This window comes from Crotalus tigris, unplaced genomic scaffold (assembly GCF_016545835.1).
Source record: "Crotalus tigris isolate CLP2741 ecotype Arizona unplaced genomic scaffold, ASM1654583v1 scf7180000024291.2576520, whole genome shotgun sequence".
NCBI lineage: Eukaryota > Metazoa > Chordata > Lepidosauria > Squamata > Viperidae > Crotalus > Crotalus tigris.
In genome coordinates, this window is record NW_024100464.1 from 2,435,159 (window position 1) to 2,453,468 (window position 18,310).

At 44.8% G+C, this 18,310-nt stretch overlaps 1 protein-coding gene across 7 annotated transcripts in view; it reads right to left on the bottom strand.

Annotated features, from left to right (window-relative positions):
• The window catches only part of PBX1 (PBX homeobox 1), a 579,370-nt gene that overhangs the window by 487,710 nt on the left and 73,350 nt on the right, over positions 1–18,310 (bottom strand). The window lies entirely within an intron of this gene.

The following is an 18,310-nucleotide window of genomic DNA, read 5'->3' on the forward strand; positions in this document are numbered from 1 at the left end:
AATCCCCCTCTCCCCAGTCCAGCAGCCTCTCCACCACAATGTTCTGCTCTTTTACGTTCAGTTGTCAGAAGCAGAGAAGTAAAGTCAGGAACTTGCCTCTAACTTGGAACAACAGTTCTGCTTAATTTCTTGCATTGATTAGAGAAATATCACTTTGACTTCAGAAATACTCTCTTTGACCACCCAGCAATTTGCAAATCACGGAAAAGCTTACCAGTCCAACTTGAAGCTGAAGCTACTCTGCTTGGTTCAGTGGTTGTCTAATTTTGTTTTAAAAGTAGTGAAGAAAGAGGAAGACTTCCAGATCATATTCACTTTCAGAACCAACAAATGGAATACTGACTTCCCAAAATCCAGATGTTGACAAGCACTTTTCCAGGTTTTTTAAAAAACTGTTTATTTCTAGGTAAAGGTAAAGAATTCCTCTATCGAGGTGTATCTGACTCTAGGGGCTGGTGCAAACCTCTGTTTCTTAGCCAAAGGAGCCAGCATTATCTGAAGACATTTCCATGTCATATGGCCAACATGACTATAAACCAAGGTGCATGGAATGCTCTACCTTCCCATCAAAGTGGTACCTCACATTTGCATGCTTTCAAACTGCTAGGTGGGCATAAGCTGGGGCAACTAATGGAAGCTCACCCTGTTCTGCAGCGCTCGGAAGTCTTGCCCCCAATACTAATGTTTTGTAAAAATATTCTAGCTGATATCCACATCTTTAATATAAATTATTAAAAGGAATTAATTTCACATCTTTAAATGTTTGTGAATCTTCTCTTACTTTGACTAAACTAATAGTTAGTAGTTTAGTTGACTAAACTAGCGCCTAAACTAGTAGACCAGTAAAATGCTGTGGACATAGTATACTTAGACTTCAGTAAGGCATTTGATAAAGTAGATCACAACCTACTGCTTGGTAAGCTAAAAAAAAGGTGGAATAGACAACATCACCACCAGATGGATCTGTAGATGGCTGGCAAACCATAATCAACGAGCAGTCCTCAACAGCACTACATCCACATGGAGAGAAGTAAGCAGTGGGGTACCACAAAATTCCATCTTAGGCCCAGTATTCTTCAATATCTTCATCAATGACTTAGATGAGAAAATTGAAGGGTAACTCATCAAATTTGCAGATGAAACCAATCTGGCAGGAGTAGCCAACACCCCAGAAGACAAACTCAGGATCCAAAAAGATCTTGACAAACTTGAACAATGGGCTCTATCCAACAAAATGAGTTTCAATGTGGAGAAAAGCAAAGTCTTACATTTAGGCAGCAAAAATCAAAGGTACAAGTACAGATTAGGCGAGACCTGGCTTAAAAACAGTAACTGTGAGAGGGACCTTGGAGTCCCAGTGGACAATCACTTGACTATGAGCCAGCAATGTGCAGCAGCAGCCAAAAGAGCTAATACAATCCTGGGCTGTACAAACAGAGGCATAGAATCAAGATCATGCAAAGTATTAGTACTGCTTTATAAAACCCTAGTGAGACCACACCTGGAGTAGTGCAATCAATTTTGGTCACCATACTACAAAAAAAGATGTTGAAATCTTGGAAAAACTTCAGAGAAGAGCAACTAAGATGATCCTGCTGCAGGACTTGGGTTTGGCTAATCTAAAGAAAAGAAGAAATAGGGGAGACATGATAGCAGTATTCCAGTATTTGAGGGGCTGCCACAAAGAAGAGGGGGTCATGTTATTCACCAAACCACCAGAGGGCAGGATAAGAAACAATGGTTGGAAACTGATCAAAGAGAGAAGCAACCTGGAATTAAGGAGAAACTTCCTGACAATGAGGACAATTAACCAGTGGAACAGCTTGTCTCCAGAAATCGTGGGCGCTCCATCACTGGCAATTTTCAAGAAGAGTCTAGACAGTCACTTGTCTGAGATGGTACATGTTGTGTTCTGAGCCTGCAAAGGCAGGCTCGGGATGTTGCAATGGTCCCAGGCAGACCAGATTGGCTGGCGCCGGCTTTGCACACATGCGCAAGGCGCGGAGCGCGCCAAATGTTGCCATTCGGCCCGGGGAAGCGTTCTTAAGAGAAGCAGAGAGGTCTGCGTGCCTCAGAGCTGTAATGGAGTAGAAGAGACTACAATAAAGGCTTCTTTGTTCTGTGCTTATTCACCATTAAGCTGAGGACTCAACACTGGCGACGAAGGTGGGATGCCTTACAATTGATGAAGAAGAATTGTAAGCTTACCCAGGAGTCCTGAGAGCAGCTAGGAAGACGGTGTTAAATTCAGCACCTGCCTGCCAGTACAGCATCGCTGGAGGTAAGCTGGCTGATAGACCCCTTCCTTACAAAGGAGAAAATGGCGAAGATAGGGAGACTCTCTGAATTTGATGTCATGCACCCAGAAAGATGGGAGTCTTATGTGGCCAGAGTAGAAAACTTATTTTAGAGTAAACCAAGTAAGAGAAGATGGCTTAAAGGCCGCTACCTTGCTGTGTGTTTGTGGTCAAGATGCATTTGAAATTGCAGAAAACCTAGCAGCCCCTGGCCTCTTGAATCTGTTACCTAAACAGATTTAAAAAAATTATTAAAAGAACATTTTCAGCTCAAGTTGTCTGTTATTGCATGGAGACTGGCACCACAGGTTGGCAGACTTTCTTCTTGCGTACCGCACCACACCTTCAACTTCTACTGCAAAAAGCCCAGCTGAACTTCGCTGGGGGCGCAAACTGACTACTAAACTTGACCGGTTGCACCCAGACAGACTGCCTCCTAAGGCTACACAACCCAGAGCACCGAGGTATCTGCAAGTGGGTGCCCCAATATGGACCTGTAATTACGGGCCAGGTCACTTGTGGGTTCCTGCTGTAGTATGCAAGGTTACTGGTCCTTTGTCATACGAGGTCTTGTTGGATGATGGTCGTGTCCTTCGGTGGCATATCGACCAGCTGTGTACAAGACTGGACTTACCCTCAGAAACTCCTGGGCCTTTTCCAGGGGGGGGGACCACTATGGGCAAAGGGATGGGTGTTGGCAGCAGCCGGGCCCAAACAGAGAGGCCACAGACGGCCTATTCCAAGATTCCACAAGTGTTCCAAGCAGGAATCCATGGGAACTAGAAAGCACACAGGCACCAGTGCCTACTCCAGCCAGGGAGTCACCCAGGGGGCATACTCATCATTCACAAATACCATTCAGCACTCCAGTCAGGGAGAATAACCGGGAGCATCCTAATAACTCAAACATTGCAAGAGGGCTGGCACACAAACAGTCTAGTTGGCTCAGTACTGCTACTGTTTCCAGAAGGAGGCATTCACACAGGGAGGTGGTCAAAGGGGCAAATCCCAATTCTGACACCTCTAGCATAGATGGGGGAGGGAAACTGAGTTTTTGGGAAATACTGAAACCCCAGACAGTCCCGTTACGGGACTGGGGAGCGAAGGAATGCAGCCCCTTGATAGGTCCAGTGTGGGCCTGGAAGGCTCTACAGAGTTGCCTAACAGTGGCAGTTTATTAGAGGGGCCAGAGAGCCTGCAACTAGGCAGGCAACCAGGTTATTGGGAGAACAAAGTCCTGGTCTGACGAGCCTGGTGGGCAAGCAAGCAGACCAGGCAACTGGGCACGGTCCATGGGGACCACCAGGGTCTGAAAGAGGGGGCAACTTCATGTCATCCTCTGGGCAAAATGGAATTGGGGATTCTCAGGGTCTAAGGAGGTCACAGAGAATCAAGAGATCTCCTAAGTACCTTGAGGACTTTGTAACTCTGCTGGCAAAGCAGAAACAGTGAGAGGGTGTCTGCTGTTGGGAACAATGGAAATACGGGCATTGGGTATTAATGCCCAGAACAATAGCCCGGTACCATTTGGAGCATGGGTTGGCACACCATGCTTGTGTTGAGATTGCGTGTAACTATTCATATAGTTTATTAGTCTTAGCCGGGGGGGAAGGGGTGTTGTGTCCTGAGCCTGCAAAGGCAGGCTCGGGACGTTGCAACAGTCCCGGGCAGTTGCAAGCTGCCCGGGACCAGACTGGCTCACGCCGGCTTCATGCGCATGCGCGAGGTGCGGAGCGCGCCAAATGTTGCCATTCGGCCCGGGGAAGCGTTCTTAAGAGAAGCAGAGAGGCCTGCGTGCCTCAGAGCTGTAACGGAGGAGAAGAGACTACAATAAAGGCTTCTTGACACTACAAGATGTTCTGTGCTTATTCGCCATTAAGCTGAGGACTCAACAGTACAGGTTCTCCTGCTTGAGCAGGGGGCTGGACTAGAAGACCTCTGAGGTCCCTTCCAGCTTCTATTCTATTCTATTCTATTCTATTCTATCTATTCTATTCTATTCTATTCTATTCTGTATTAAATTATATCAACCACATTTCTGTTGTGCAATTCTATTTCTTTTTTTGTTTTGTTCTGTTATGTATTGCTGCTACCATGCAGGTAGGGGGTCTATTATTTTCAAACAGCTGCATTTTCAAATCAAGATTTAAAAGTGACATTAGAAATTGGATAAGATCTATAATATACAGATACAAAAGAAATATTATGGTAATTATAAGTATTGAGAAACTACATTGAGCAACTAAGTAAATTTAAGTAAATTTTCTATTTCCCATACCCATTCACAGATCTGGAATAAGAATGCTATAAACAGATATTAAATCACAAGATTTAAGATATCCAATTAATTTTTTTCTCCAATAGGCAGCCAAATATGGATGCAGAAGATTAAAATCTAAGTGGTTTAATTAATATTAAATTTATCTGATACTTTACTACTGAAAGCATTGTAAAATTGAAAACCCAGTTATTTTTATGGTCATCATGCTCTGCTTTGATCTTTGATCCATGGAATAAAATTACACAGTGTAAAGGTTCTTCTGCTTTACTGTACTTGTTTAATACTGGGGTAGGGATGTGGAAATATTTTGATATTAAAGTGAGGTACTGTCCAGATTTTGTGGAATGTCACTTCAAGAAGGTACAACAATAGCCACCAGTTGTGATACTTCTGGTATTCTTCTGATGTCTTTTCAGAACACAGTTGGCTCTTTTTCAAGAAATTCTTTAATTTGTTAATTTACCAGATAAGCACCAGCTCCAGCATATTTTTCTTCAGGTTTTCCTCACATTATATATATGAGAAGTCCATGTCATATTGGACATATTTGACACTTCATATTGATTCATATTGGACATATTTGACACTTCAGTGTCATGCTGGCATGATGTCAGAAAACACAGTTGCAAGCAATACATCTACAGCACTGGTTATTTTTTCTGTTTGAACACATACATAATTTACAGCAACCAAACCCTATTTTTTTTTCAAACATCAGGAAAATATTCTTTGTTTCAACACAAACACTCAGTTTTATAATAGCAAAAATAAAGTATGAGGAAAGAGAGGAAGACAAATACAGATTGCAAAGAAAAAAAGGAAAGAACAAATGAAACTAAACATATTTCTTAGAAAACTTGCAGTCCTAAAAACTTTTAGCAATGCTAAAACCTACACTGATCAATATTGTATATAAATGTAATACCATTTTTTAAATTTCAAAATCCCACTTAAATCCTGAATGCACATGTTAATGTTCTTGATTTCCTGAATTCAGGGTTTCTTTCACTGCTTTCACCAGTTAATAGCGATAGCAAAAATGGTAGCTCTAGTCAGATAATCCAGATGTAGGAAACCTTAGTAGAAATTGCAGTTATAAAAATATTCATAAACAAACTATTCCAGTAGCTATTAAAATTTTTTAAAGATCATATATTGGAGCTAAATGGATCTTCATCAAAGATCAAAGCAATCAAAGAAGTATCCCATCTTGAAGGGGAGGAAATTCAGTCTTAGCATCATGTGAAAATCCTGTTCCTTGACCCGCCTATAAATATGAGTGGGTGTCCAAAATGTAGGAATTAATCACAAAAAAGGACACAAGATGAGGATGTGAAAAAATTAATTCAACTCTCCTATTCCCAAACATGCTTCTCTGCTGACATTGGCTTGAAGTCTTGCTCCCTTCTATCCCAATAGTTAAGAGTTAAGACCTAACCTGAATAACTGGCTATCTGGGTATCACCAGGAATCTCTGTAGGAGGTGTCAAGAATGGCTGGAGCCTCCTTGTGGCCCATGCATACCATAATAGCAGTCTGGATTATACCTAAAACTATTAGGTATGGATGTGGAAAAGGGAAAATGCATATTATCATTTATGTGAAAGGGAATTCTACACAAATAAAATGTTCTAGTTACAGTCAAATGTGTTCAGAATGCATGCATGTACACACACCACAGATCTCTCTCTCCCACCATCCCTGTCCAAACAGTTTCTGTTAATCCATTTTCAACAATGTTTATCTGAGGCCATATCCAACCAGATTTGTTAAGCCCCCTCCTAACAACTTGTTGTCACAGTCCATTACCAAATTGCATATAGTTATATATTCCACTAATTAGGCTTCTAAAATATCATTAACATGTCTCTTGATCATTAGCATAATGTATGAGGCATCCTCGTTAGGCACGACTCAAGTTTGTTAACGTGATAATGAAAAGGCACAGGGCTGGCATTATGGGAACTGAGCTGATAGGAGGCAGGGACTATCAAAAGCAATGAAGCTAAACAAAAATGTGTGTGTGTGTGTGTGTGTGTGTGCGCGTGTGAAGTCTTCATAATGAAAAATAGAATTCAGCATCTTTGAATTAGGGCTGTGTTCCAGTTTGAAGAAGCAGAAGTTAAGGGGAAATGCATTGGTATGTGCACCGGAGCACAGTTGTGGTTTTATAGAGCTCAATTAATCAGCTCTTACAGAACAAGAACCATTGAAATGAAGGAAACTATACATTTCCTGCATAGTTCCTAAGTGGGGGGCAGAGCAGGACAACAAAACCTATAATCAACAAACAAAATATTTCTAGATGTAGGTGGAAAGTAATAGAAAAGGGGGAAAAACTATTGTTTTACCTCAACCTTCAGGAAATCATAAAATCATAGAGATTTGAAGAGCCCCTAGAGTCCCTATTGGGGTGTCAACAGAACCTCTTTTGTTGCCCAGAAGCCTCCCTCCCTCCCCTCCCCTTTTGGTTTATCATTGACCAGTCTATCAAGTCAAGCCCCTCCCCATGGCAGCCACACACACAGAGTGTAGTTTAAGTCTTCTGCTCAATATAGTATAAACGGTACTGAAGAGGAGTAACTGTAGCTATTATAGAAATGAGAAGAGTTAAATGAACATGCATGGGACATTTTTTTTTAAAAAAAAAAGGGAAAACCAAGCCAAAGGGCCAGACTTGTACATAACAAGGAATCACAAACACTCCTCTCTCACTTCCCAAGAATTTTTAAATGAATTATTTTCCCTCTGCAAAACAGACAAAGGAAAAGAAACCTGTGGCAAAGGGTATGGAGGATTTCACACAGGGACACAGTTTAAGCCATAGTGTTTTCATTTAATTAGCTGTCAGATGGGATACTGTAAAGGCAGCAGTTAATCAAAAGAGGCATATCAGGTGCAAGGTGGTTTCATATTTCACCTAGGATACTCTCAAAGGCTACAGGGAGAAATAACAGTTTACCTTTATTTTTGAATCTATATAAATTAGTTCATTCATTTATTTAATCTCCATTTATTAATAAAAGTTGTAAGCCACAGAATCAACCACAAACTTCAGGAAGAGTTGCCTTCTATCTGCCATACTGAGATGTAACTAAATGTAGATTTGGTCATATGAACATTAATTTCTTTTTCCTTCTTCCCAACCGCAAAGAATGTTGGAAAGCAATTATGAAAAGGGGCTTGGGGACTCGGGTTCTGCATATGGCAGAGGAAAGAAGAACACGGGTTCAAACACAGAGATAAAAAATTGGTCAAATCCATCTGAAGGCTAGTGGTCATCACTTCTGATCACATCTTCAGGCCATAAGTACAAAAAAGACATTGAGAGGAAAGTATGCAGAGAAGAGCAACAAGGATGATAGATGATACATGGTCTGGAAGCTAAACTGTATGAAGAACAGTGGAAGGACCTAAGTATGTCGAGTCCATCTAAGAGAAGACTAGGGATGATAGGATAACTGTCTTCCAGTACTTGAGAGTCTGTCACAGAGAAGAGGGATCGGCTTATTTTCCAAAGCACCGGAAGACAGGACAAAAAGTAATGGGTGGAAGTTTGTTAAAGAGAAATCCAATTTGGAACTAAGGAAAGATTTCCTGACATAACAATTAATCAATAAAATAGCATACCTCTCAGAGTTGTGGGCACTCCATCACTGGAGGTTTTCAAAGATAGACTGAACAACAATTTGATTGGGATGGTATAAAGCTCTGCTTTAAGCAAGAGGTTGGACTAGAACAGTGGTGGAGAACCTATGGCACGAGTGCTAGAGGCGGCACTCAGAGCCCTTTCTGTGGGCATGCCTGCCATTGCCCCAGTCCTAGGCCTTCAGCTGGGTTTTATAAAACCTTTTCGCTTTAGGCCTCCACCGCTGTGTGCAAAAAAAAAAAAAAGGTTCAATCAGTCAATTTCAACTTCTTGTGGAGAAAAAAAGATCTTGCAAAGTGGATTTTGGGTTGCAATTTGGGCACTCGGTCTCTAAAAGGTTCACCATCACTGGACTAGAAGATCTCCAAGGTCCTTTCCAGCTGTATGATTCTATGTTCTATACTATGAAACAACAACAACAACAAAACAATTCCTTCTGGACCTCCTCTATGGAGGACGTAGTTAAGAAAGGACTCCTGCATTCTAGTCTTTCTTCTTTTTTCCAGTCATATGAATTCCAGAAACCAGAATCTTCATGCTTCTTCTAATATGTTTTAAATATTCTTGCCCAAGATCATTAAAGAATTTGAAGGCTTCCACACTATTTTTCTTACCTTGAATAACTCTAATAAAAACATTGTTCTAATTTGGCCTTTGAATGTTTTCTAGCAGTCAATATAGCTAATTTGCCTATCATGCAAATGTTTATTTAAATTATGGTAGGGAACCTCTAAGGCCTGGAGGAACGCTATCCATGGGGTCACAATGGGTCGGACACGACTTCACAACTAACAACAACAACAAAAACAAAGGGAACCTCGAATCCAGCGGTTCTCAACCTGTGGGTCATGACCCCATTTAGGGTCAAATGACCATTTCACGGGGGTCGCCAAACAACGCGATCCACCTTTTTTTCTGCCATTTTTCCCATTTTCCTTAGCTCTGCTACTCCCTCTTATTCTATTGGCTTTCAAAAGCCAATAGAATATACTCTCTTGAACAGAGTCTAATTCTATTGGCTTTCAAAAGCCAATAGGAATTGTCCACGGCTGTCTCTACCCTGCTGAGCCCGCCAAAAACCCCAGTCTGCAAATGGTGCTGCAAGGGGAACAGTCTGCAGAGCTTCCCTCCCTGCTGAGCAACTAAAAAGTAAGTAAAAGAGGGCCGGGAGTGGGAGGTGGGAGGCCGGTGGGTGCAGGGAGGGTTGCTGGCGTGCGTGGGGCCCAGCAGGTGCCTTACCTGCCTTGGGCTGGGCCAGCTGGTGGCCCAGCCGGTGGTCGCCCTGCACCACCGCTGCCGCGGCCGTCCAGGAGTGCCTGGGCCTGCCTGCCGCCACCCCGAACGGACGGCGGCCAAGGTAAGCCTAGCGGGGCAGCGGCAGGTGCAGGGAGGGTTGCTGGCACACATGGGGCCCGGCGGGTGCCTTACCTGCCTTGGGCTGGGCCAGCTGGTGGCCCAGCCGGTGGTCACCCTGCCTCCTGCGGCTGCCTGGGAGCGCCCGGGCCTGCCTGCCACCGCCCCTTGCCGGCTATGCCTCAGCCGGCACAGGGGGCAGCACCAGGCATGTGCGGCGCTCCTGGGCCGGTAGTCCTCAACTTATGACTAGGGTCACGGCTATAAAAAGATTGAGAACCACTGCTCTAATCTGTATAACTAATGTTGCCCAGGAAGAGATTTGGAAAGAAGAAGCACACATTTAAGAAAAAGATGAAAAACAAGACTGAAGAGTCAATCAGATGGATTTTTAGTGTTGTTCTATGTTGATGTAATCTTTTTTAAAACTGAATCTTTTCTACGTTAAGCAGATTAAAATGAGGCATAACTCATAATTTATTATAAATGCCTTTTCCATGAAGTAGCAAATAAGCACACTTTCAGACAGAAAGTATAACAGGAAGGGTTGGCCTAAAGACATAGGATATATTACCAAGTCCCAAGAAAGAATTTGGGCAAGGTAATACGGATGATTTTAGTGGGATTCTAACCTGAGGTTGGCTTATTTTATGGAAGCTAAAATAAAAGTCACAAGGAGCAAGGGAGGGAGAAATTAACGGACAATCAGCAAGGGAACAGTGTATTGCATCCGAGATTACTGAACTATAAAAAGCTCTCATTCATTCTCTGTCTCGTCCAAATAGGCTTTCAGTAGGAAACAGATGTGATGGCTGATTAACAAGCATAGGATATAAAATGCCTTTCTCCAATTGTACACTGCAGAGACAATATTTCTAGTTCAGGCTATGGTGTGAAATTCCCAAAACCAAATGTTGTGGAGTACCAGCAGCCAGATTAGGTTAGGTTAGGCTATAATCAAGATACCTGCCATTCCAAAAGTTTGTTCCCCATTCCCCGCCATCCCACAAGGTGTCTGGGGCTTGCCTACCTCTGTGAAGAATGACTTCATTTCAGTGTTCAAAACATACAAACCACAGTGACCAGTGACTGTACCCTCCATGACATGAAAGCACAACAGCAGGAGGGGGAGTGTAACATAAAACCATCAAAACACCAGGAACAGAGAAGAAAGGGAACCATTGTTGTGGGTTGTCAGCTCTGTTCTGTTTCTTGCAGAGAGATTTCAGAGCAGGAGGGAAAAGTAAGACTGAAGAGAGAATCTTGCTATAAAACTATTCAGCCTAATCCCCAGTGCTGGCTCTAGAAGCCCTTCCCCAATTAATTCATATCTTGTTCTTTCCTGAAATAAATGGTCTCAACTTTGGAGTCTTCATAACACAAAAATAATTTTCCTGCAAAATTTCAGCAAGTTCAATGTTGACTGAAGATAACACAGTTAAAAAAAATGCAACTGGTAGGGTTAAGTTCTGGGGAAGCATCATTTCTGTTTTTAGAAGCCAGATTTTTCTTGTTTATGAGCAGTCATTTTAATGTTATATAGGTTTTACAGAAATAACTTGTACTAACACTTTTTCTTTTAATCAGTTCTGAATTTCCAAAAACCTGGGAAGGAGAATATGAACAATGTATGGTATGTATGATAAATAATTTGAATTTCCAAAATAGCTGGTATATGAGTGTTTTCAGTATTTTTCTGCAACTAATAGGAAGGTGCACGCCAGTAACTACTAACAACATAGTTAACAAAAAAAGGCACAAAAATAACAAAATCATATTTTCAAGTTTTGTAAAGACTGAAGGTAGGAGAATGGAAATACCTATATTTTGGAAAGACTGCAGCAAAATAAAATAAAGCACAGACACTGAGTTTTAGCAATACAAGAGAAAGAAGGGAAAATTTCCAAATTTATTGCTAGAGAAGTTTCAAATTAAAAACAAAGAGACACAATTCCAGCAGCAAGAGGCAGACTGTAGCTCTGAAGCTAACAGCATACTTCGTTTTTTCATTCAAATGATCTTGTTCCTATTCAAATAAAAACCAGACCAGTGCTTGCACTAAAACAATTCAGGGACCAAGTCTTTAGATACTATTCTGATGAATCCAGGAACATCCAGGTTGTCAAGTAACCTCAGAAGGGCGTTGTCTTACCTGAACGCCTTTTCTCAGCACGGAGATGAGAATCCACCAATGGGTTAGCTCTGTCTTCCTGCTCATTAGACCAAGTCAGCCAAACTTGCCACGCCTGTCCTGGGCTAGGACACACCCAGTCTTGATGAGGGCGAAAGCCACTGACTATAGTTTGACGTGTTGGCTCCCAGATCCCTAACACTGGCCCAAACGGACCTCAAGGGGTGGGAGTGGATTCTCCAATTCCATGCTGAGAAAAGGCGTTCAGGTAAGACAATGCCCCTTCTCCAGCGCAGGAGATGGAGAATCCATCAATGGGACATACCAAAGCCCTACTGTCCCAATGGGGGAGAAGCTGTGAGGGCCGGAGCCTTGTCTCTAGATACAACTTGCTAGAGGACCCGCCATCCGAAGGAGGCATCCGCGGAGGTGAACCTGTCCAGTTTGTAATGTCATATGAAAGGAGAAAGCGAAGACCATGTCGCAGCCCTGCAGACCTTCTCTATGGATGCCTGCGCAGCCCATGCCGCGGGTGTCGCAGTACTGTGACATGACTTGGGACTGGCAGAGAATGCACCTGGTACGCCTTGCAATGCAGGCCCTGATCCATCTGCCGATTGTTGAGGCAGACATCCTCTGCCCCATAGTGGAGTGATTAAAGGAAACGAAGAGGGCTTCAGATTTGTGGAAAGACGCCATTCGCTTGATATAACAGTGTAAGCTCCTGCGGACATCCAGTGTGTGTCACTGTCATTCCAGATCATGAAACAGATTAGGACAAAAATCCAGCAAAATGACCTCCTGGTTTCTATGGAAAAGGGTGTTAACCTTGGGAATGAAAGTAGGGTCCAAGCGAAGGACCACCCAGTTCTGGTGAAAGGTACAGAGATCATCCCTAATTGACAATGCTGCAAGCTCAGAGATCCGCCTGGCTGACATGATAGCGACCAGGAAGACAACCTTGAGCGATACAGACCACAGAGCACAGTTCTAATAGGCTCAAACGTGCTTTGGTAAGGGCCTGTAGGACCCGCGACAAGTCCCAAGAAGGATACCTGTGAACCACGGGCGGTTTCGTGTTGGCAGCACCCTTGAAGAAGGAACGTATCCTGGGGTATTGGGCCAAAAGGGGCAGCATTGTCACAGGTAAGTAAGGTTAATAGGGTCATGACCTTCTGCGAATGGTATTGGGTGCTAAGCCCCTATCAAGACCTTTGAGTAAGTACTCCAATATCTGTGGAATTGTCAGTTCCAATAGATCTAGTTGCCGCCTCTCACACCAAAGGCAAAAATTCCTCCATGTGGAGTCGTAGATGAGATTTATCGCCGGCCATCGGGTGGCCTGAATCATAGAAATTACACCTGTAGAATATGATTCCCAGGTCAGAATCCAGTGTTCAAGTGCCAGGTGGCTAACTGCAGCCACTGGGGTTCTGGGTGATTTGGGGTCAGCTTGCCAATTCTTGAGCCACAGTAATTGTTGAGCTGTGATATTGGAGGCCATGGTCCTGGCGGAAAACCGGGCCGCATGCAGTGTTGCATCAGATATGCAACTAGCAACTAGCTTTTTCAGTTCTTGCTAAGTGCGTACCTCCTCCGGAGGGAGCCTGGCCTGTAGTTGATGTAGCCAGAGGAGGGAAGTCCTAGAAAAGAAAGATGCGCAGGTAGCTACCCTTATCGCCCACGCCATCACCTGGTGAGTTCGGCGGAAGGTCAATTCCCATCTCCTGTCCTCAGTCTTCAATGCCTCAGCCATATCCCCCGATACTGTAGGCGAGGACAAGAGAGGGGCTAAGGGTTCATCCACCTTTGGCACCTCCAGTGTGTCAGCCAAATCTGGTGCTGCACTGAACAGTTTCCTGTCCGTTCCTCCCAGAGAAAAAAAGGTGCCAGGTGCGGCCCATTGCTTCCGAACCATGTTCAAGAAGAGAGATGGACAAGGGACATGGTGTTGAGTCACAACAGGCTCAAAGAAGACCGGGTTCAGATCTGAGCTGGGCGCAGGGTCTGACTGAGGAACCTGATCAGGACCTATGTTGGCAGTAGTGCTAGCCTTGCGAAGCAGGGGCAAGAAAAAGGCCAGGTTAAAGAGACCTCCAAATGATGGAGGTTCTGCGTGGTAGTCCTCCTGGTATGTCCAGTTGGTTGTATTCTGCAGGAGATGAGGCCCTGCTATAAGAGGATCGGGATGGAGAGGGAAGACTGGAGAACGTAAGGTGGAGGGATAGATCCCCCTGACTCGTTTCTAGGCATGTGGTAAGACCTGGCGGCAAGCGCCCGGTCCACGGCCTGAGAGATCAGATCCTGAAGGCGAACATCAGAAGGGGCACCCTTGGGTTCAGTCGCTCTGAGCCCAGCAGCTGTTGGGGTAAAGGTGGCCTCTGGGCCCAAATGTGTGGCCCCTGGTGCCAAGGGAAGTTGGTGGATGGTTGGATCTTGATCCACCCCAGAAGGAGGGGTGTGTGTGGGAATTCCTTCTGGGAACCAGACCCCTTGAGCAGAGGTTGAGGGCCCCAGAGGGAGGTCAAAGGCCAAAGCCTCTATCCACTCCTCCTCTGCCTTGGCCTGCCTCTGCGCTTTGGAAAATTCCTTCTCCAAAGCCTGATGCCTCCTGTTATCCTGTTTTTCTGTCAATTTGGAAGGCTTCCTTCCAGAAATGGTCATACCTTGGCTTTGATCCTGCCTACTTGGAAGATTTATGCCTTTTATGGCTAGTGGATGGGGAAACGGTATCCGTGGCTCGGGATACCATCCTGAGGTGAGCTATCTCAGGTAGTGCTGAGAGGGAACTCTGGCAGTGGATCAATTGGTGGTCTAGATTAGTGCAGGCAATGACAGGCTTGGTTCACCCTGCTCCCCTGGCCATCTGACCCATTAATGGTCCAGTTGCATCTACAGCCACGGCAAAATCATGGTGTGATGACAGCCAGCTTGCTTGTATGGCGCTGGTGGTGATGATGTCAAGGGTGTGAAGTCTATAGTGGGTTTGCGCAGCAGATGGGTTTGCCTAGGTGGCAGAGACCCCAGTGTGGTGAGAGCCTGCCCACGCGAAGTCCACAAGGTGTGTTAGGTATGTGATGAGGCACCTATGCCATCCGCACTGGAGCGTCTAATTAATTTTATCTGAAATTTGTTTAATTTTAGATTTAATTTAAATTTAATTTTAGAATTAATTTATCTGGAGGGGGGGATGATTACCCTGGACCCCCCCCAAGGATGAGGCCGCCCTGTGACCCCTCCGCCCCTTATGAAGGTGGAATGGGCCTTTTTCTGGGCCCATTGGTAATAGCAGCCCATTACAATGGTGGCCACACCCGTCCGACGACAGTGGAGCCTGCACCGTCGGATGAGAAAAGGGAGGAGGCTGGGATCAGCAGGCAAGCACCTGCAGCGAAAACGGGAGGCTAGTCCCTGAAGCAGAGCCAATTGGAGGGCCTATTGAGACCTGCACAATCCTCTAGTGGCTGCCAAAATGGCAGCCGCACAATCCGGCAAGAAAAGAGAGAGAGATCGAAGAGAAGGGAATCGTCTGGGGTCTCTGCGATGCCAACAACAATGCAGAGAAATTAAAAAGAGAAGGAAAGACCTTCTGGAGCCTCCGTGATCCCCGGCAGCAAGGCTGTGAGATTCTGAAGGGAAAAGGGAGCCTTCTTAGGCCTCCGCGATCCCAAATGGCAGCGCGATGAGTTCTGGAGGGGAAAGGGAGCTGTCTGAGGTCTCTGCGATCCCAAGTAGTAGCCCTGGCTGCGATTTAAAAGTGAGGCCCAATGCGGCCTTGTGGCCTCGTGGGAGAGTGGGAAGGAGGGGGAGGGCCCAAGCTGTAGCACTGATCCTAGCACTACATGAGGTGAGGGGCTCAACAAAAGGAAGAAGAAAGCCTCCGCTCTTCCTAGAATCCCTGGAGAAGCCTATCTTCCAATAGTCACCTTGAGCAGCGCTGATCCCAGTGCTGCTGAAGTGATCCTGGATCAAGGGAGAATCCAACAAGGTAAGTTTAATATTACCTGCCTGCTGGGAGCCAAGATTGCCACGTCTGTTTGAGCTGGAGACCAAGTCAAGACTGGGTGTGTCCTAGCCCAGGACGGGCATAGCAAATTTGGCTGACTTGGTCTAATGAGCAGGAAGGGAGCTCATTAGACCAAGAGCTAACCCATTGGTGGATTCTCCATCTCCTGTGCTGGAGAAGGAACAGTTCTATCATGAAGACTGTAATCAGAAAAAATTCAGCATCACCAATAGTATGCCATGGGGTAATTTATGAACCTAAGTTGAATTCTCATTCTATTTAGACTACTATAGCATCTGCAATCCTAAATGAAAGTAGCCAAGTCTTAATAGTAGATCTGCTGACAAGAATCCTTCTAAATAGAGATGCAACAGCTTGAATGTAAAGCTTTCCACCTAAAAATCAAGGAATCACACAATACTCAAAGCTCTGATTTGTCCATTGCACTAAAATAAACTGGCCTGGTTTCCCACAATAAAGTAAACTGTAAATGGGTGTTGTCTTACCTGAACGCCTTTTCTCAGCATGATGATGTAGCATCCACTGGTGGGTAATTTCAGCCTTCCTGCTCAGTTGAGACTAAGACAGAACTTTAACCACGCCTCCCCTGGGCGGTGCCTTTCCCAGTTTTTGACAAAGCGAAGTATCCATGACGAAGTCTGACACAACAGCTCCTCCTGTAACACCTCTGCCTAGACTGCCAGCTAAGGGTGGATGTGGATGCTATATCATCATTCTGAGAAAAGGCATTTAGATGAATGTAGCATCCACCGGTGTGACATACCAAAGCTACCCATGTCCCTACCGGGAGGGAAAGTCTAGGCATGTGTTCCTCATGAAGAAACTACCTGCTGCAAGACCCTTCTGCCAAATGAGGCATCTGCCGCAGCAAACGTGTCAAGTTTGTAATGCCTTATAAATGAACAGGGGGAAGACCAGGTGGCTGCCCTACAGATCTCCTCAACAGAAGCCTGGGTAGACGAGGCCGCTGATGTGGCCACGCTACGTGTTGAATGAGTGGTGATGTTGGTAGGCACTGGGAGAGACTGAGCTTTATAGGCGTGAGCGATACATGCCCTGATCCATCTTCCAATGGTTGAAGATGATACCTTCTGTCCCATGGAAGAAGGTTGGAAGGACACAAACAGGGCCTCAGTCCTGCGAAAAGTCGAAGTTCGCTTAACATAATAGTGCAAAGGCCCTGCGCATGTCTACTGTATGCCACAGCCTCTCCAGACGATGTGATGGGTTGGGACAAAAGTCTGGAAGAACCAAATCTTGGGATCTATGGAACCAGGTATTGACCTTCGGAATGAAAGAAGGATCCAGTCTAAGGACCACTCTGCCATCCAAAAACCTACACAGGTCACTTCTGACCGAGAGCGAGGCCAGCTCTGAAATATGTCTTGCCGATGTGGTGGCTACCAAAAAGGCAACCTTCAGAGAAAGAAAGTAAAGTGAGCAAGACCTGATGGGCTCGAACGGTGACTTTGTGAGGGCTTGCAACACCTTTGGTAAGTCCCATGAAGGATATCAATAAACCGCAGGTGGTCTAGTGTTAACCACCCCCTTAAGGAAGGCAGTAACTGCTGGGTGTTGTGATAACTGGACCTGATTGTCACATGTGAGTACAGTAGATAAGGCCGCAACCTGTCTGCAAATGGTATTATGAGATAGGCCCTTGTTCAGGCCCTCCAAAAAGTATTCTAATATGACAGGGATGGTGACCATCAACGGATCAATGTTCTGATTGGTACACCACGTACAGAAATGCTTCCATGTGGCATCATAGATCCTATTGGTTGAAGGTCATCTAGAGCAGCGGTTCTCAACCTATGGGTCGCGACCCCATTTGGGGTTGATCGACCATTTCACGGGGGTCGCCAAACCACACTGTCCGCCATTTTTTTCCCTTTTCTAACTGTTCTACTTCCTCTTATTTGGCTATATAGAAAGTGCCGTTCCTGCCTCCCTCCTCTTTGCGCATGCGCAGCTTTTTTCTATTTAAAGTTAGGAAGTTTCGGTTTCGGAGCACGTGGAGGAAAGCAATACAGAGGACAAGCGAGAGAGAGCAAGCAGCGGAAAGCAAGAGAGAAAACAACTAAAAACAGTAAGTTTCCTCTCTGGCCTGCCGCTGAGCTGCCTCTGCTTGGCAGAGGAATATATGTACCGTATTTTCCAGCGTATACGGGTACTCTCTAATTATTTCAGTGGAGTTTAAGTTTGTAGTTCGTTTTGTTAAAGTTAAACAAATGAATCAAAAATCCTTGCTTACTTATCTCTCTAAGCGTCAAGGATCGCAAAGCAACATGAGCCCCAAATTACTTTTGTGCATCAATTTCTCACTATTTCCCATTGTGCTAAACATGTCCCGAATTTGTAGGTTCCAGGTGAGAAGGATTTTGTCTGTTGCTTGCAGAAAAATGGTGAGACTTCCAGATTTTTTAACCTGGCTGGATGCAAAGGAAGCAGCCACTGCTTCTCCATGCAAGCCTTTGCGGAACAAGAGTTCCGTGCAGCAAAATACAGCAACCAATCGTGCAAGAAACATCCTGCAAGAGAATGGCTTCCCCCTCTTATCCAATAAAGCGGA